This window comes from Mercenaria mercenaria, chromosome 3, assembly GCF_021730395.1.
Source record: "Mercenaria mercenaria strain notata chromosome 3, MADL_Memer_1, whole genome shotgun sequence".
Taxonomy (NCBI): Eukaryota; Metazoa; Mollusca; class Bivalvia; order Venerida; family Veneridae; genus Mercenaria; species Mercenaria mercenaria.
The window spans coordinates 26,557,187-26,579,526 of record NC_069363.1 but is presented as its reverse complement, the minus strand read 5'-3'; the positions used below and the strand labels follow the sequence as shown (position 1 = coordinate 26,579,526).

The window sequence follows — 22,340 nt, the reverse complement described above, 5'->3', positions numbered from 1 at the left end:
ATGGAACCCGGGCACCCACGTTCACCGAAAGGAACTTGTAGTCCACGTCAACCACGCCCAGATGAATGATCGAGAAGAAGCCTTTATAGTTGCAATACGCTCTGCCGAACTTCTTGGGCTTCTTGATACGGATGTGCTTCAATGGCACCAAGGCAATGGTGGTAGTTCCAACGTCTGGAAAAGGCGCTGACCACTTCCCGCCAGCCACTTGAGTCGTCGGCATCGCCAGCACCTCGTCCTTGTATTCTAAATTTTATATAAAATAATTAGTGAAGAAAAATTTATTATCTTTCCTGACTCGCTTTCTGTTTTACAGTCAATTCATAACCAAAATATGGAAAATCCATTCATTCAAAATATTCTTTTCAGGGTTCATGAACTATCTTTCAAAAAGTCTATCATATTTTGTTGGATTCCCAGTCATGTTGGTATTCATGGAAACGAGGATGCTGATATTGCAGCAAAGAAATCCCTTTCACTATCACAATCTTATTTGAAATTACCACATACCGATTTTAGGCCCAATGTAAACAAATACATTTTATCTAAATGGCAATCGTCATGGAACAATGCTTCATTCAATAAACTTCATGATATCAAAATCGCACCAAGGGAACAGATCTGTTCGAAGGGAGGAAGTTGTCCTTTCTCGCTGTCGAATAGGTCATACCAGTTTGACTCATTCTTATCTTTTGAATAAAGAAGATCAACCCGAATGTGTACCATGTCAAACACCGTTAACTATTAAACATATTTTAATCGACTGTGTGGACTGTGCTACACAACGCAGTACATATTATGACGTTCAATCTTTGAAAGAGTTATTTGAAAAAGTTTCAGTCGGAAATATATTATCGTTTTTAAAGCAGATAGGAATATATCAAAAAATCTGACATTTCATATTTTATTTACATCTTGAAATATTATTATGTTTGCAGCTGATATTTTAACACATACGTATATACATTTTTACATAACTGATTTTAGATATGCTTTACATTTTTACACGCCGGATGTTTTAAGATAGGTTTTACATTATTCATAGTGTTCTTTACATTTTTACATAGATGTTTTTAGGTATGCTTTACATTTTTACATCAATGTTTATGCTTTACAGATGGCGTTTGCAATATGACTTCTTCCCGGCGATATATGACCATTTTGTGTCGATTCGCCGTAAAACCCAACTCACTCACTTACTCACTCACTCGTCCTTGTATTCAGCTACAATGTCACGACACATTTCGGGAACCAGCACGGAGATGGTGTTGTAGGCCACTCTGAAGCTGAACGCCAAACTATGGTAGGAATCACCAGTGACAAGAAACCTCAGCGTGACAGCCAGCCTTAGCCAGGCAGGCAAGCCTGGACGGCAGTCTTGTTACTTAGGAATTCTGGGAGTTAGTCTTTTCTACCATCTCCCGAAACATGGGTGACTCGATTCTGAGGTAAACTTTGAAGTCCCCGTGCGATTCCCGCATCAATTCCTGCATCCGGGTGTCGTAGTGTCCTAGGGTGAGCCGTCTCAGCAGCCAGGGCTTCACCCACACCGTCCTCTCCCTGTGCCTCTGTTGGATCTGCTGCTCATTGCCTGCTCTCTTCTCCTGACCTGCCTCAACTGCAACCGCATTTATGCCGTTCTGAGTCTTAGTGGTACTATCATTTCTCTGAAGAGACGAATAATGAAAACATGCTGGAGATGGCCAATACATATAACAATCTGAAAAATGATTTGCCCACATCAAGGCCGGCGCAGGGCAGTGGTGCGGCCGCTGTAGGGTTTCCGCGCGATGCTCAATATCCGTGCGATTTCACGGGCACTATGTATAGTAAGGTATATGACGATTTCGAATAAAAGCTACATATTTACTTTTACTAAACAGTACGCATGTATGTCGAGTAATAACAGTATTATTATAATAAGAATTAGTCTAAGATTGGTTAACTTTTGAATATGCAACAGTTCCTGCATAAATTCTTTGCTTAATGCAAAATTAAGGTAAAATAGTTTTGTCATATCCTTGCATGTGTATTAAATCGTTTAACAAACATTTTTATACTTTACAAACAATTAAATGTTTACTGGGCATTATATGTAGACCCATAAAAAGATTACTAATCTCATATTTGGTTTTGGAAGAACGTAATTGTATTATTTGTTGTTATTTTAAAGTTATTCACTTACGTGTCTGCAATAAACAAATTTGTGGCATTTATGTCAACATTTTAGCAAACGACATTTGTACATCCGTGTAAGTACTCTCTGTAGTCTTAACTGTAACAGAAGTGTTTGGTTTGTTTGCCCAAGTGGCAATGAATTAAAACTATTCACCTCTCTTTACGATTCTTTTGTCATGTATGCCCTTTAGCTGTCCTGAGAGGAAAATCTTCATCGATTTTCTTGTCCATATCATTTTAGTGCTGTATCTTCAGCCACATGAGCCAATCTTCGGTGAGACATTATTACGCACATGAATTTTGTATAAGTTACTGATTAACTTACAGTTGCCCGGAGTAAAGAAATTGACAACTGGAAAGAGAAGCTGTTCTTTCAATATTTAATTGTACACAACTTCTGAGGCTGTGTTTGTGGTGCTCTGTGCTTCCGAGAAATCTACCCTTACCTATTATCTTTCGTTTACTATAACGAAGCCAAAAAATCGCGCTAGTGTTTAATGTATACCGTGTTACTTTGCAAAGGTTTTGAAGAAAACAATCAAGTTATTAATAATTATGTTAAATTTACAAGTGCTCAAAACATAAAAATGAACATAGATCATTATTTGGATCTTACAAAAACAACCATAAATATTCAGTAGGGAAAGTCACGTTCGAAGCAGGGAAAGCCGCCCTTAATCCACTGTCCCGTAATAAGGTTTCTGTTGATGTGTATATGAACACCTGGGACAAAGTGCACGATAAAAAAAGACAATGGGAATGGGACATCGCCTTTGAAGGATCAGTTACGATTAACTATGCACAAACCCTCAACAGTAGCGTATGTAAAAATAAGAGATACATTTTGCTTTTGGTCCATTTAAATGATGAAAAGATAACGTTTACACATCATTCTTTTAAGTAAACTTCAAATACATATTCCAGTTTCCCTTCTGTCCCATTGTCTGATGGGCAAAAGGTCAACAAGAAAATTCACTTTCAAAGAACACGGTTATTAAATTTAGTAAAGATATAAGTAGGAAAGAAATAGATTATTTATTAAACTTTGAATTCAAACCTAGTATGTTTTATGGTCTGCCTAAAATTCATAAAAGTAAGCTTTTAAAAGATAAGTGCATTGAACAAAACAATGACTATATAGAACTAGGAGACCCAGATGATCTCAAATTTAGACCGATAGTAGCAGGCCCAATTTGTGAAACACACAGACTTAGTAATCTTATAGATATTTTATTAAAACCCTTTGTCTGTCATGTTAAAAGTTACATTAGAGATGATATAGACTTTCTTTCCCACATTCCATCAATTACAACTGAAGATGCATTATTAGTTTCATTTGATGTTACAAACCTTTATACAAGTATTTCACACAACTTCGGACTAGAAGCAATTCAAAATTGGCTGGATAAACATCCTGATTGTATTCATAAAAGATTTACAAAAGAATTCATCTTAAAAGGCATCAAAACAATTTTGGAAAATAACAATTTTTCATTCAATGGAACATTTTACAATCAAATCAGGGGAACAGCTATGGGAACAAAATTTGCACCTACATATGCAAGATTAGTATTAGGTTACTTGGAAGAAAAGCTTTATACAATCTTGGAACATGCAACAGACACAACATTTGCTACATATATAAAAAAGAACTGGAAACGATTCCTAGATGACTGTTTTGTCATTTGGACAAAATCACAAAACCTACTTGAGCACTTCCACGTCCTGTTAAATAACTTGCACCCAGATATTAAATTCACAATAGAAATAGGGGAAACACAATTATCTTTTTTAGATATTTTAATTGAGAAAAATGGTTGCCATCTTTCAACAGATATTTTCTTTAAAACTACAGATACAAAACAATACCTTAATTTTAAATCATGCCATCCAAAACATACAAAATTAAGTATACCATATAATTTAGCAAGACGTATTTGCACAATTGTTTCAGATACTAACATTAGGAATATACGCTTAAGAAGTCGTCACTTCTTAACAGAAATTATCCTAAAACTATCATCCAAAATGGAATCAGCAAAGCACTAAAAATTCCAAGAGAGACACTACTTAAAACACAAATCAAACCACATAAAGACGCAATTCCTTACGTATCTACATTCAACCCTAAAAACCCTGAACTATATACAATTATCACAAATAATTTACCTATAATAATGTCAGACACTAAAATGAAAGAGGTACTCACAAATTCAAAATTTATCAAAAGCAAACGGCAACCACCAAACCTTAAAAAATTATTGACAAAAGCTAGATTCACAATAAAGTCTGGTAAAAACGGAAATTTCACCGTAACAAAATGCAAGAGACCCAACTGTAGTTTATGCAAACATATAAACGAAAGCAATTACTACAACTTTAACGGCAAAAGATTTTACGTAAATGAAAATATGTCCTGTGATGTAAAAAATGTACTGTATGTAATCACCTGCAACGGATGCGAAGAATATTATATTGGCCAAACTGGCGATAAATTAAGAACAAGAAGAACTATCCACGCACAACAAATACGAGACCCTTCAACTAGACAAATTCCACTAAGTAATCATATAGATATTTGCAGTAATAAAGATCCAAAGTTTCAAATGTTCTCATTTTTTAAAATGAAAGTAGATAGTACTTCAGATAGGTTAGCGAAAGAAAATTATTTTATAAAATGCTTTAAACCAAAACTTAACAGCCTACAGTAACAGTTATATTCTGAATAATTAAATAACAACGTTTATTACGCCCCTTTGAGAAAATAACGTCAGAATTACGTCCCTTTATATTGACGTCGCGTCATTACCATAGTAACGTCACGTTACATTGTATGTACACTGATGAGCCGATAGGCGAAACTAGTTTGTATTTTTATAATTAAATACAGTTGGAAAGGCATGTGAAGTCATTTTATTTATTTGATTTATATATATATATATATATATATAGTTGTTGCAAAACAACAAGCTCGAAGATAGCAAGACCTAATAGACTATATTTAAGTAAATCCCTTCAAACTGTTTACCATTTATCAGTCAAAGCTACTGGCTTATTTTCATTTTTGTAAATTGAAAGTTGTTGCCTCTTATGTTTGCAGCGCAATATCAAATTTTCTCGTTACTTTTAAAATGGCAATTGAATTACTGCTATCGGAAAATCGTTCAAGTGTTTGATGGATTGACAGAGTAATAATTCTGCGTCTGCTCGAAAATAAATCCTTAAAGCTTAATTTGCAAATACAAGTATTACAATCTTTCAGGTCGGGGATCTGTAGATGATCGATAAATTCGCTGAATTTTCTCTTAAAAACTGATTTAGGTGGTTTTCAATTATGAAAATTTAAATTGAATTCTTGTTCTTATGATCGATTATCCTTAAATTACAAATGTGATTGAACCAGAGAGCTGAAATGTGTGTCTCTTCTCTTGAATTTAAGAAAAAGTGTGCTTTACATATCACATTTATATTTATTCTTCATTACAAAAAAAAAAAAAAAATAAATAAAACAGATTTTTTATTTTAACTGTACATAGTGCAATTTTCATTCACCTTTCACACCTCTATTAATACAAAGGAAAGTGTAAATTCACTCCGCAGACAACGCCCAAGTTAAGGTAGTGGCGTGGCTATCAATCCCCATTCAATGTGAAAATCACTGAACAGTGTATGTCACAAGGACCGGATCAGGGGTTTATATCACATTAAGAGACACTCAAGATAGTGGCACAGTGGTAAGTCCGCCCTCTCAAAAAAGCTTGCCTCATCAGAAGTGGTAGCTCACCCCTCAGATGTGGTAATCCTACCAAAGTTGAAGCTCATGCCCCCAAAATCGGTAGCTCTCCCCATCAAAAATGATGATCCAACCTCTCAGCAATGGTAGAGTGGAAGTCCACACTTTTAATAGTGGTAGTTCGCCCTATCAGCAGTTGCAGCGTGCCCTCTCAGAAGTGGTATCTAGTCCTCTCTAGTGGTGATGTGTTCTACTCGTGACAGTAGTAGACAAAGAACGAACCACAAATAATGAAACATGTGCTTAGATTCGCATAGCTGCGAAGTGTGTGCAAGAATGCAAACTGCGCTGGCCAAAAGCAACAGAAACACAGGCTTAATTCAACAACACATATTCTGAAATTACAAACATCACACACAAATCATCCATTAAGACTGTTTCCTTGAGTAACTCAAATCAAGCATGTCCGAAATGTTGCAATATTGCTTTAAACTGCTCAATTTAGAGATTAATGGTTGCTACAACTGCCCACTTAAAAACGAACATGGCCGACAACTGCACTGGCTTAAGGAGGTAGGTTACCTTCATATTTGTATGTGCGCATGTCCAACCGGAAGCTAACGTGACGATTTACGACGACGTTTTACGACAAATTAAATGTGTTTGTATATTCATTCTCCTGAAAACAAATCATGAACCTGCCTCCGATCTGATACTTCATGGTTTAATAATGCAGAAATAATGAATCATTTGCCGCAGAAACGCTTCAAAACAATGTTGCCTTAAAATGACGTCATTGACGTCATGACGTTACGTGTCAGTTACCGCGCAAAATTAATAGCTTTTATCTTGAAAGTACGTAATTCTGTGCATTTTCTTTATTTTAACTATCTTCAAATAACAAATATTTGCTGAAATATTTGTTATGAATCTTTTGCTCTGAATAATCATCAATATTTTGCTTCTTTTATGTAGTTATATTGAAACGTTATGCGGATTGTAAGAAAACGGATGATGGTAACCAATGTTATTTGAAATATAGTTGGGCGAAAGGTTACTTGTAACGGCCATTTTCAAATAAAAAATCTAGCAGTTTGATTTGTAATATCTATTTTTCAGGTTCCGTTGATAAATTGTTACTTATATACTAAAACTAAGATCTAAAATTGTTCAAATTTCAGTAGAAAAATGTGGTTCCTTGTATTTAATTGATGTTACCATGGAAACGAAGCCCGTGACATATGTATCTAAATGTAAAATTCAAAAGCGTTGACACTGGTCTATTAAAGAAACACAGCTTCGGCTTTTTATTTTCATTTCAACAATATCCATGAGAATAATAGCAGCATGCTGAACGATTTTTCCATGAGAAATGCCAGACGAGGGGTACTGCCGTATGTATTCTAAGTTGTGAAATTTGTTTGAATCAATGCAAATAACAAGAAAATATAACTTACGTTAGAAATAATATGTTTTAAAGCTACATTAACTAGAAAGAATCTTATTCAATATTTTTTTATAAGAAATAACGACAAAAAGCAAGATATAAGCTATTTTAAACATCTCTGTTGCCATGGTTACTGTAAACTTTAAGAAAAATAGGGTACCATGTAAAGTGCTTGGTATTTTGCTTATAATATTTCCCAAATATTCCATGTTGATCATTACCAGAATGCCACTTAAGCCGTCGAAAACCCCTATTTTTATACATAGTTGTTTAAAAATGAGAGAAAATGCGTTACTATGGAAACATGAGCCCCGCGACATATACATTTAAAGCTTATATTAGAAAGCTAACGTGCATACTAGTAAAATTATCAATTATGCAGACTTCTACTGATATCAATGAAACTAAAATACACTGAAAAGTGTTAAATATCCATATTTTCCTTCTTCTTTCAATATGAAATACCTTTAGAGGGTCATGTTCTTCAAACCTGGATAAAAATTGAATTTGAATGGACAGAGACAAACGAAATTGAGATTGTAGCAGGTAAAACTTCATATTACACGAAATACAAACAAATGCTGCGGTTAAACTAACTTGAATTTACCCTTGTAACAAGGTAACCTACCTCCTTAAAGCAAGGTCAAGTACAACAAAAACATGCAGATTACACTAGTGTCTGGATAAATAAACGTCAACATGGATTAAATATCAGCCGGTAGGAAATATATATTTAGAAAGTATGAAGCAAAAATTATGATAAACAGTAACAAGTCGCGAACATTCTTGACACAACGAGAGCTCAGTCATATATTAGTATTATTATTATTATTATTATACCAGATTAATATAGCGCCCTTTTCATGATAAACACGTTCAAAGGTGAAATTCATCCTCTACTAGTACAGACATAGAGCGATCTGACCAGATCGCCAGAGTTCTCGCCAGCTTCAGCATAAAAGTAAACAAATAAGTGAAAAATATGATAAATGAATGAAAAAAGCAAGGTTAATCAATAATATATAAGTAACAAGAAATATCCTTAAAAATGATGGTCGGCGAATTGTAATAAGGAAAGAAGTGGTTTATGAATTGTTCCTTTAACATTCATATTTCATCTAACATTTTTCAGATTGTAAAACTGAACACCGCACTTTAACAATTTAAATGGTTCTCTCTTAATTTTTCGCAAAGGTTTCGTAGGGTTGCAATTTTGTTCCATTTATCCTTAGACGAATAATTACAGCAGCAGTTTGATGAAGATTCATGAAGCGGTTCATAAGAAGAGGTCATTAAACGTGTTTATATTTTTAGCTAAATTGGTCCCTATACCCATTTGTAACAAAATAGCAGGAGATCTTACGATATTGTTACTCATCGAGTTTGATAAAAATCCATTACATTTTAGTGGTTAATGCGAAGAAAGGCATATCTACTTTTAGCTATAGTGGTTCCTAATAGGGCCCAAGTTCCTATATAAATAAATTTGGAAGAGGACCTTATAATGATGCTCCAGACCAAGTATGTCAAAGATCCACCAAGCTGTTCATGAGACACTGTATAAAGGCATTTCTAGTTTTAGCTCTAGCAGCCCCTAAAAGGGGTTAAATGTCCCAGCTGAACAAAGTTGGCTGCGGGCCTAATAAAGATGCTACAAACCAAGTTTGATTAGAATACATGAGAAAAAATCAATTAAAGGATTTTTTTATTTATTATTTCTTTTTATTTCTAAAATAGGCCAACTGATCCCGCTTTAACAAATGCATATTCGCTATTCGTGAATCTTTGGACAATGACGTCACACCTATAAAAAAGTGAAGGTCAAGCAAAACATACAATTGTAGTTATTTCAATATTTCTGTTTCATAAGCAAAGTTTGACCGTAGTCACATCACATAGATAAACTGTATGCAGAGTACCTTCTTTTCAGTGTAATGAGATTCAGTCATTATATAGCATATATATATAAAAAAAACAGATTTCAACTGAGTTCAATATTTGCATACCATACTAAAGAAAAATATTCATATATAATAAATCAGTTAAACAATTTATAACAAATATATCAAAGCAAACAAGTACTCATTTTAATATGCAATCTGAATAAGTCACAAAAGCAAGAAACCTTTTCATATACTGACGACAATTGTAACAAGGAAAATCTTTTAAAAAGCACTTCTCTACATAAAAGACTCTTATCACACCCTTATTCATGTGATACGCAGACCATATTCAGCTCTTTCTTTAATTTGATATATGTTGGTATTTGAACAGGATTTTATCATATTTATTAAACTTACTTATCATTTTGAGATATATCAATATTCTTGCTAAATATACTGAGCCAAAGTTAGCTTTAAAATTATGAACAGCGTCGTTTAGGATAAACGCTTTGTCTACATTTCACTCAGCGTAGCACAATTAACAGAGTGAAAGAAATTGACACTCTCGTCCAATCAGGCAGCGTGTTGCATAAATCTTCCATTTTGATAAATTATCTATAATGCGTTATCAAGTAGTTTGATTTGCAAACTGAAGTCACGTGGCATAGGTAACGAAAACGAATTTAGACGGCGTCGCCGAAAAATGAACCAATTTATTTCAGTCTCGTCATCGTGAAAGTGATAAAAAAATACAGATGTAATAGATAGTACATAATATATTTGAACATATATTTTTCGGATATAATTTAAATGCATTGACATTATTTTACATTATCTAAAGATATTTTGGTACACCATTTGAATGCATTACAATTTATGTGCTGTATTTACGGTGGCACAGAGGTGTCATAGATGTTTTTTATTCTTGCACACCGGACTGGCGTTTCCGGTGATTTTACCAATGCCGGCAAAACAAATCTGGTACCCCCATGACAGATGACTCTCGTGCTGTTAATGACAACTAACAATTCATGCACTGATAATATATTGTAGAATACGAAAAAAAATCAGGTACCTTGATAGTTTCTCTCCGTTCCTTAGTATATTTCTCGATTTTACGGTAAGAACAACCTTACGCTACAAGGTCAGAGATCATCAATTCAAAAACGGGAATGAGGTAAGTGTATACCTTGAAATATGGTAACGTCTGTGCGTTCGGATTGGTCAGTCACATGTAAACAAATCTAAGAAGTGATTTTTTTTCGCAAAATTGAGTTTTTTTTACTGCATGCACAGTATTTTGTTATACATTTTGACAAAATTTGCTACATTTTATGTGTATTGGAAAAAGCTTTATCAAAGGAATTTCTCCCGCCATGCCAACGATGTAAACAGGGGATCATCTCATTCACACGAAAATTACTTAAATAAAGTATCACTATTCATATGTTTTTCGTCCGACATTTTGGTAGAACTAAGATAGTTCTTGAAAAACATGTAATTAGATATACATATTTCGATTTATGGAAAGCCGTACACGTCCTAATGTTATCGTGTAAGTCTATGAGAAAACAATTGGTGGTCTCTAACCTATATTAGAGCTTAGATATTACTTTCCTCGGAAGACATCAAAGGTAATGTTAATGTCACAAATATATTGTAAATGATGTAGAAAGACGTTTTCGTGCAAAAACAAGCGTGAAATTTGAATATTTTGGTCTCTATTTTTTTTTTTGGCAGGTGTGCCTATTTTTATATGAGCTTTTGGACAAAAAAGAATAACTTTTATCTATGTAATATCAGAGAATGATCAAAATTAATAGACGTTATTTCTATTTTTACGGACTGAATCTTATTTCAGTTTCCGAGCCAAATCAAATGCAGATAACTTAAACTTTCACGAAAAAATGCAATCAGATGGCGATAGGGACTGAATCTGGGCATATAAATCGAAGGGGGTGATCTCAGTAAACTGTCCATATCTTTCTTAAAACTGAACAATCCTTGATGAAACTTTGTAAAACATTTGGTATTGGATCATGTTTTGCAATAATACTGTAAAATTGGAAAATATGATTAGTATAAACATTCAATAACCTAACTGATATGTCTACAATATGATATCACCAAGACAACAAGATATTATTCATAATGTTCTGGTGCACATTTAAAGTTTTAACAACAAATTATATCTGGCTATGTATTACAGATAAACACTTGAAAGGCGAACTGCAGAAAAAGACTCGGATACAGTAATACTATTTCTTAAAATGCTTGTAAAGACTAAGACTACTAGAATTAGCAATTTCATTATTCCATTGCTGTACAAAAACATCCAAGACCCTTTGTTTAAATATCATAGGAAATTGTTTTGTCAAGTAATGAATTTACACTGTTAGCCCAGTATTTTGCGTTATCTAGTTGTGCTTGCACCACTTATACATTATATAATGTAGTTACAATAATATTTTCTGAGTTTACAACTTTACACCAGTATTTAATTATTCTTGCATATCTATTTACATATAAAGAAAATCTGGCAAGTTCACCATACACTCCCATGTTACTACTTGAGGATTTTACTCTTAATAGGCTTTTTTACAAAATTTTCTATTTCTTTTGACTTTTAGAAACCCCAGACATCGCTTGCATAACTAAGTATAGACCCTACAAATGCGTCCAACAACTGACATATGAGCCGTGCCATGGGAAAACCAACATAGTGGCTTTGTGACCAGCATGGATACAGACCTGCCTGCGCATCCGCGCAGTCTGGTCACGATCCATGCTGTTCACTTTCGTTGTCTACTGGAATTAGAGAAATCATTAGCGAACAGCATGGATCCTGACCAGACTGCGCGGATGCGCAAGCTGGTCTGGATCCATGCTGGTCGCAAAGCCACTATGTTGGTTTTCCCATGGCACGGCTCATATGATTTTGGGTGTTAGTTTATATTTCTTTACATGATTACGAAGTACATATAGGGCTTTCAGTCCCTTTCCAGCTAAATTTTCTTGGTTCAGTGCAAAGTTTAAAACATGAGATATACATGTATGTTATAACCTCATTTTATAAAACGTGTCATAATCATAACAAATGAAATAGGAATATTGCCGTGACCAACACGATCCGCGTACAGTGTCATAATTATAACAAATGAAATAGGAATATTGCCGTGACCAACACGATCCTCGTACAATTCTAAAAAAGGCCATGAGAATTGAAATATCCAATGAATTATCACACGGCATAAGTTAAATAAGCACAAAACGTGGCGTTTATAATTCAGATTAGTGCACTGAATTGAACTATTGCCTTCAATGTCGTAAAGGTACTAGTGTATTATAAAATACATTAGATAAACACAAATTATATGCCCTTTCAGACACTCTATATACATCAAATACGGCAGAAACCTTATCAAATATGACTTCTCCCAAATATATACTTTACCCAATATTTGTGCTTTAAAAGGAGAATTTATTGCATTTCTCTACCCAGTGCAAGCAGAAGATAAACTGTATTCTTCCAAATTGACAAATGTTTATTATGTTTAAAGGTAGAATATATTACAAAACGCGTAGGCGATGCTAGTTTGAAAGTAATACAAAATGGGATTACTTGACTCTTAGATTCTACGAGAGTTTCGATATGCTAAAGGTATTACAATGTCTCATAAATACTACAGAAATGCAGGAAAAAGAATTAATTACATTCTGCAGGAAGTCACGTTTGACATGAAACTATCTCAATCTCATAACAAAAATGATATTTTTTATCAATGTGTGACAGGCTTTCCCAGGGGACATGGATTTCGACGCATATTTATTCTCAAGTTATATTAAAGTTCAATCTATAGGAAAATTTCTGCAGAGAAGCAGAAAAATGCCATTGCAATCCATAAGTCAAAAGGGAGACACTTTTAATAGTAAATACTGCGAACATTTTCTGTTGTTAACGTTTAAGGAAGCTATGCAACCTTACACGGATTCTCCGTGCAACAACAGATTTCTCTATACTTAACAATTAACGCTAAAACGAAAAGTAAATGAATATTAATGACAAATAGATATGCTGTAATTTCTTGACAGGTTTTGTTAACCGTATGTTATCATTTTCTAATTTCAGTTTTCACATTAACTGACCCCGAAGTGGTCATGTTAACTTATATTCAAGTTTGACACAGAGGAAGTTCGTTTAAAGCCTACAGGTATGTAGCTCATTTAAGTATAATCGCAATCGATCTTTAACCCTAAATCCAGTAAGATCGATCACACAGTATCCAGTTGGGTAAGTAAGTAGCGACTAGTAAGGTACATCAATGAGAGTAACTAAAGATGTATACTCTGCAAACTACTTTGTTTCATCTAACCACAAAACACTGTCCACCAAATACACTGAAGTTTCTATGTCATACGTATTAAATACTTCATTTGATTTCATAAACATTAAACTGGATTACGTTCTATTTAAATAACAGAAAGAAAAGCAAGCATTAAATCAATCAAAGGAGAAGTGATATGTAATAATATATATAATTTAATAGGTTTACTATGCCCTCAATGCACCATAGACGTATGCCCGGGATCTGTTTTCACTATTTGCATTGTACGGTATGTTAATGGTTGTATTTATCAGCAATGAAGGTATTTAAATCAAGCTCTTCAGATGCAGGCCATATCCGAACACTGCCCAAGTGATAGCTTGAGATTTCAAAAGGTTTTATATACATATGTGTCATGATAAAAGTCTTTATTTTACGCAGCATGTAAACATGACATTGGAACTTGCGAAACAAGAAAATACGTATTTCTTAAAACGTTCGCACCTGACGCACTCAGAGTTGAGTATTAAAGTTGCCTTGTATTTACTAAGATACACTACTCGTATTCATAAAAATGTGAATGTCTTAAATGATCAAAACATTTTATTTTTAATTTTCAAATAAATATGGCATTTTTCGTCAAGAATCAGTAAATATTTACAATGTTAGTTATTTCCTTTAAGCTAACTACAATGATAACGTGTAAAATGATTTCCTTCATAGAGACATCGACATCTAATTGTATTATGAAATTCATCTTCTAAGGATTATATAAGAAGATACATGTAAACATTTTTGACGGATTTACGAAATGTTAGATCTATGATTTGTCTCACACATGCCGGTGATTTAAATAACCTTTCAATCGTTCAATGTAATTTCGATAATTACTTTAGGGAACAAATTAGGTATCATGGTAATCTGTCCTACTTTAAGATTTAAATTCAACAGAAAACGACAAAATAATTATATTTCCAACTACAAAATGGCATATAAAGTCACGTTAAGCCACATGTTAAATTTCATTAGCGTTTGCGAACAATGCATTCTTTATGCATCCATGCACGCTATGCACAGCTAGGGTAATTGCTTTATTCGATTTCGGTAATTTAATTTCTGTTTGACGACCTGGAAATTTTAGCATTGACGTCATTGATGAAACAAAATTGTCTGAAATTCAAAAATTATCATAGTGTCCCAAAATTACAGTATCACGTTGAAATCAAGGCAAAGGGGGATTTGGTTGCAATCGTTTTATTATGAAGTGCTCGAAACGTCCATAACATGACAAGCGTATCCACTTATCCGTACGTTATGGATCACTGTAATAATAACAATAATATTTATCACACCGAGTTACTGTCACCTAACGATATGTGATAAAACAAGCTCATTTGCCTGCACAGAAATAATAACCGACTAGGTTACACTGAGTCATTTCATGAGCCTTAATGGAACGTGTCATACCCCTCACGCCTCTAGAACCAGATTAGGCGGAACCTGGAATGGACCAAATGGTCTATGAGGACCAGAAAATGTAATAACTCTAAGTCCAAGTACAAGGAGACATTTTATGGCTATCAGTTGGCTCTTACACAGACTGCTGTTGTAAAGGTAAGAAAAATTTAGAATATAAAGATCCTTTGGAAATAAAAATCGCAACCAAGCAAACAAGTTTACCTGCGGTTAGTCTGTTCATGACATAAATGGAAAGTGCAAGGTCACTAGCATAAGATTAAGCGTTTTCTACAAAACCAGAGGCCCATAGTGGCCATAAACTGCTCACCTGACCATAGCAATTTGACCTTGAATATATGTATGGTTACAACTGTGTTTTGTATATATATATATATATATATATATATATATATATATATATATATATATATATATATATATATATAAAACAAGAGGGCCACGATGGCCCTAGGTCGCTCACCTGAGAAACACACCATAACAGTGTAAACATGTTTGACATAGTGATTTCATGGAAACAAATATTCTGACCAGTTTTCATTGAAATTGGATCAAAAATGTGGTCTCTTAAAGGTAAACAAGCATTTTCTTCAATTTGACGTTGTGACCTAGTTTTTGAGCTAAGATGACCTGCATTCGAATTTGATCTAGATTTGATCAAGGCAATCATTCTGACTAAATTTCATCAACCTCGATTGAAAAATACGGCCTCTATCGCATACAAAATGTTTTTCTTTGATAAATCCTAACGACCTAATTTTTGACCACAGATGACCCATATTCAAACTTGACCTTAATTTCATCAAGGCTAGCATTCTGACTAAATTTCATGAAGATCAATTGAAAAATACAGTCTCTACTGCATACACAAGGTTTTTCTTTGATTTGATTTAGTGACCTAGTTTTTGACCAACGATGACCCATATTCTAACTTGACCTAGATTTCGTCAAGGCAATCATTCTGACTAAATTTTATGAATTTCCAGTGTAAAATGTAGCCCCTATTGCGTACACAAGGTTTTTCTTTAATTTAACCGGGTGACCTAGTTTTTGACCCTAAATGATCCATATTCGAACTCCACCTAGATTTCATACAGACAAACATTCTGATAAAATTTCATGATGATCCGGTGTAAAATGCAGCTCCTATTGCTTACATAATGTTTTTATTTTGCTGACATAGTGACCTAGTTTTTGATCCCGGATGACCCATATTCAAACTTGACCTAGATTTTATCAAGGCATTTATATTGACCAAAATTCATGAAGATCAATTGAAAAATACAGCCTCTATCGCATGTACAAGGTTTTTCTTTGATTTCACCTAGTGACCTAGTTTTTGACCCCAGATGACCCATTTTCGAACTCGGCCTAGATTTCATCAAGATAATCATTCTGACTAAATTTCTTAAAGATCAGTTGAAAAATACAGCCTCTATCGCATACACAAGGTTTTTATTTGATTTGACCTAGTGACCTATTTTTTAACCCCAGATAACCCATTTTCAAATTCGGCCTAGACTTCATCAAGGTAATCATTCTAACCAAAATTCATGAAGATAAAATGAAAAATACCGCCTCTATCGCATACACAAGGTTTTTCCTTGATTTGACCTAGTGACCTAGTTTTTTGACCCCGAATGTCTGATATTCGAGCTTGACCTAGATTTCATCAAGGTATCATTCTGACAAAATTTCTTGAAGATCACTGAAAAATACGGCCTCTGTCGCATACACAAGGTTTTTCTTAGATTTGACCTAGTGACCTAGTTTTTGACCCCAGCCTCTATCCCATACACAAGCTAAATGTTGACGGACGACAGACGACGGACGCCGGACATTGAGCGATCAGAAAAACTCACCTGAGCATTGCTCAGGTGAGCTAAAAACAAGTTCCCCCAATTTAACCAGTTGGAGACAGGACCTTACAAGGTTGCCTTCAGTCTAATTCAATGAAGATCCGCCAAGCCGTTCAAGGGGAAAACGTAATGAAAGTTATATCTATATTTAGCCCAATTGTTCTCTCAAAGCCCCCAATAGAAGAAATTTAAAAGTGTATCTTAAAAGAATGCTACAAACTAAGTTTGGTGAAATAGAAAAAGTTGAAACTCCACAGGTCGTTCAACACGACAAAAAACGAAAATGTTACAGGCTCGGCTTGATTGAGCCTGTTCATGGACAGGAGTGGAAATGCATGCTACCGTCCACGCCCTCTAGCCCCGGGTTGAGCATAACTCAACATTTACACATGCTAAAAGTACAAAAAGCAGTTTAGAGACAAATTCCATGAAAAGCGGCGTATGGTCCCCAAATAAAATAATGGGGAGTGATTACACAATACCCAAGGCTATGAAAGCGGGAGCACTGGAACCACCCAGACCGAAACGATCATGCTGAGAAACTAAACAGTACCAATAACACGACATAAAAGTAGCCTCTAAAAAGTGCTAAGTTCCAGCATTTAAACAAAAAGAAGAGGGTACCTTATAATGATGCTACAGACCAAGTGTCATGAAAATCTTATGAGCAATTCATGAGAAGTTGTTTAAATGTATTTATTTTTTAGTGCTAGTGGCTTTCGGGAATCAAGTACTCCTATTTGAACATAATAGGGAGATGACCTTATAATGATACTATAGATTAAGTCTGATGAAGCTTTTTATCAAGCGGTTCATGAGGTATTTCTACTTTCAGTTCTAGCGGACCCTATACGGGGCGAAGTGCCTCTAATTGAACGAATTGGGGACAGAACCTTGATACTATGGATCATGTTTGATGAATATTCACAAACAGAAGTATTCTAAAGGATTTTTGAATATTTAGCCGTCGCGGCCCTTTCTAGGGACCGTGTGTCCAGTTTGAAATTGGGAGAGGTCCTTACAATGGTGCTTAAGACTAAGTTTCATGACGATAAATCACGCCAATCAAGAGAAGACGGTTTATAAATTGTATTCTCTTTCTAAGTCTAAAAAGGGCCAAGCACCCAACTGAACAATTTTGGGAGGGGACCTAATAATGATGCTACAGATCAAGTTTGACGAAGGTCCATCAAATAGTTCCTGTGAATAAGTTGTTGAAATATATTTTTATTTTTTAGCTCTAACGAACAGTTCTAAGAAGATGTAAATTAATTAAATGTATTTGTATTTAAAGCGGTAGCACCCACTAAAAATGACCGAGTGATTCATTTAAACTGGGAGTGGACATTCTAATAATGTAATAGTACAAATGTGATCAGTCAGGCAGTACATGAGAAGGCGGCGTTCGAGGGTTTTCTGTTAAGCTCTGGCGGCCCCTAAAGTGGGTCAAGTGCCCTCGTTAAAAAAGAGTGTGGGGACCTTACAATGATGTTACCAAGTTTTGGTTCATGAGAAGTAATTTTAAGGTATTTATAGCTCTGGTGACCCCTTAAACGGACCAAGTGCTCAAATTGAACAGTATTTTTATTTTCAATTGCCCATAAAACGCCGATTGTTCCCATTTGAAAAGAAATAGGGATATTTACCTCCGGCAGTCCCAAAAAGAGGACAAGTGCCCCTGTGTACAAGAAAAATGGGATAGGACATTCAAGATGCTACAGGCCAAGTTTGATAAAGGTCCATCAAGCTGTTCAAGAGAATAAATCGTTTAAATGTAATTTTGTTTTTATCTTTATCGGCCCTTAAAATGGACCAATCTGACTTGTTGGTGTGGCCGGTTCGAATGGTTTTCAAGCATAAACTGCTTTCTAGGTGACTGATTTTATTCTGCCTTCATAATCCTATTCAATTACACAAGAGGAACAACAACCAATTTTAACTGCTTTTTAATACAAGTTGGTTTAAAAAATGACAAAATCATAAATTAATTTCCACAAAATGACAGTACATTGTACATAATCATGAAATGTCCAAAATATTTGTTTTCTAACTTTTCATCCGATTTAAATAGTATATAGCTGAAACACAATTTATACACTGCAATATGCACATGTATATGTACTTGTAAATACTGAATTACATTTCTCGCTGAGATAAATATCAAAATTTCTTATACTTTAATAATTACAAGGTGTCTTCAGTGTTGGTGCGCCGTAAAACCCAAATAAATAAATAAGTCTTCAGTCAGTACATACGATTTTTCTACTTTGTATACCACTTTACCATAACTTAATAAATGAAAAACTAACTGCCCTAATTCAAAAGACTTTTGCCAGGGAAAATGCTACTTTCTCGCTTGTAATTTTGATAAAGCATTTTTTACTAGTTGCATTGTAAAGAATTATACTATGTGGACCTGTGACGAAGTTTGTCAAGCCCTTTCCTTTTTATTGAAGAATATTTAAGTCAAGGTTTGGGAATGCAGTTTTCAGACAAGTAATTGTATTCCCATGGGAACAAATTGTGCACCCTTGTCGCAGATTTGTTTTAATATTGTTATGAAAGAGATTTTATGTATGGCCTTTCTCCAGATACACAGGCAGACATTATTACCGCATTTAATAGTACATCACGCTATCTAGATGATATACTTAATATGGATAATCCGTTTTTGCTCAGTTGGTAGATACTATTTATCCCCGGGAGCTGAAGTTAAATAAAACTAACAACTCGGACACTACTGCTTCATTTCTAGATTTACAGATCTCTACTGACGACTGTTTTCTACATACCAAAATTTATGACAAGAGGGATGATTTTAATTTTAGTATTGTAAATTTCCCCCATTTGAATGTACCGCAGGCTACATCTTATGGGATATATATTTCTCAGCTAATTCGGTTTGCAAGAGCGTGTAGTCATGTTGAGGAACCAATATATTACAAATAAGCTTCTTCAACAGGGCTACCATTATTATAAATTATGTAAATACTTTGCTAAATTTTACTATCGTAATTCAGATTTGGTTTTAAAATACAAAAGCAATCTAACGACACTTCTGCGAGAAGGTATTTTTAAACCCGTTTTTTATGGAGATATAGTTTACAAACTTCGTAAGATTTTGGGTCATGGCAATTTTCCAATTGTTTTTAGTAAAGTCATTTAACGTTTTATTAAAAGAGGTTATGACTCAACTATTTTGAGACACACCGCATGTCTGGTGTTCAGCCCTTTTACAGTTGGACGCTACGCTTTCCTCTTCGATTGTGTCTGACGGAACAGGTGGAGGACTCTATGATAAGTAGTTCTTAAATACCACCAGAACTTCCGTCTTCTGGCCTGTTTCGTCGGGCCCTTAAGGGTGTTTCCCTTGTTGCTCTGTCTTCTGCAAAGGCATTGAGCACATGCGTTTTAGGTTCTTAAGGATGGCATTACGTCACGTTACATTTGTATGTACACTGATGAGCCGATAGGCGAAACTGGTTTGTATTTTTGTAATTAAATACTGTTGGAAAGGCATGTAAAAAAAACAGGGAATGCCACGTACCAAAATCGCAGCCTCCCCAAAATGAAACCTACAGCACGCAGACGTGCACACCACAAACACACACACATACACGTGCACACACACAAAGTCAACACACGAGGACAAAACGAACAAACAAAGGAACACACACACATACACGCGAACACACACAAAGCCTACACAAGAGGACAATACGAACAAACAAAGGAACAAAGTGAGGCAACGCCTTGGAACGGTCAGTGGCAAAAACACCACTGGGGAGCTTAAACCGGTTTATGGTGCGCACCCAACCTCACTATTACCCCCACCATGTTCCAAAGACACGGGACAGTGTAAATAAAAGTAATCCCCTCCAGGTGAAGCTCTAACATACGTAATGGAAACAAAAAGGCGTGGCAAGTAAAACACAAAAATGCTCGTGTAAAAAAATATAAAAAGCAAACCTTTAGAACCAAAAACGCATGTACTCAATGCCTTTTCAGAAGACAGAGCAACAAGAGAAACACCCTTAAGGGCCCGACGAAACAGGCCAGAAGACAGATATCAAAACAGTTCAGTCCTGGTAGGATTTAAAAACTGCTTATCATAGAGTCCTCCCCGTCTTCCGTCAGACACAATCAAAGAGGGAAGCGTAGTGTCCAACTGTAAACGGGTTGAACACTAAACATGCGGTATGTCTCAAAACAGTTGGGTCGTAACCTCTTTTAATAAAACGTTTTATAATTTTACCAAATACATTTGGAAAATTACCATGACCCAAGATCTTACGAAGTTTGTAAACCACATCCCCATAAAAAACTGGTTTAGAAATACCTTCTCGCAGAAGTGTCTTTAAATTATTATTGAATTTTAAAACTAAATCTAGAATTACGATCGTAAAATTTAGCAAAATATTTACGCAATTTGTAATAACGGTAGCCTTGCTGAAGAAGTTTACTTGTAATATATAGATTACGTTCATTGAAATGCTTGACATGACTACACGCTTTGGCAAACCGAATTAATTGAGAAATATATACCCCATAAGATGTAGCCTGAGGTACATCCCCATCCAAATGGGGAAAATTTACAATACTAAAGTTAAAATCATCCCTCTTGTCATAAATTTTGGTATGTATAATATTGTCATAAATAGAGAGATGTAAATCTAAAAACGAAGCATCAGTATCCGAATTGTTAGTTTTAATTAACTGAAGCTCCCTAGGATAAATAGTACCCACCAATTGACCAAAAAACGGATTATCCATATTAAGAATATCATCCAGATAGCGTGATGTATTATCAAATGCAGTTATAATATCTGCCTGCGTATCTGGAGAAAGGCTCAACATAAAGTCTCTTTCATAACAATATAAAAACAAATCTGCGACAAGGGGTGCACAATTTGTTCCCATGGGAATACAAACTACTTGTCTAAAAACTGCATTCCCAAACCTGATGTAAATGTTGTTCAATAAAAAGGAAAGGGCTTTACAAACTTCGTCATAGGTCCACATTGTATAATGTTTAATAATATTGCTAGTTAAAAAAGCTTTATCAAAACTGCAAGCGAGAAATGTAGCATTCTCTCTGAAGTCATTTTATTTATTTAATTTATAGACTTCCATCCTGTGCCGAGTCTTTTCATTGTCAACGGGGTAACTTTTATGTACACTATCTTGTGAATTTTTAGTTTAACTACCTGACAGAATAATATATTTCATTTTATGTGACTGTCCTTTGACACAGAGAAAATTCGTTGTTTAAAGATAAGAATAAATGCCTTTGGCTTTGATTCAAATCGTTTCTAGATCCTTTAGCCAATAACGAAGAGATTGTTTTAATCAATCTGACTGTTCCCAATTTCGATACGAGAAAATTGGCAGTTTCTTTTGTAAATTGGCAGTTTCTTTTGTAAACTGACAGTTTCTTTT

The 22,340-nt window shown here is 34.7% G+C and overlaps 1 long non-coding RNA gene across 1 annotated transcript in view; it reads left to right on the top strand.

Moving 5' to 3' along the window:
- Positions 1-13,368: 13,368 nt before the first annotated feature.
- The window catches only part of LOC123523610 (uncharacterized), a 55,212-nt gene continuing 46,240 nt past the window's right edge, over positions 13,369-22,340 (top strand). The window contains exon 1 of the long non-coding RNA XR_006681143.2: positions 13,369-13,452. This is a non-coding gene — a long non-coding RNA (uncharacterized LOC123523610). The remainder of the gene's footprint in view (positions 13,453-22,340) is intronic.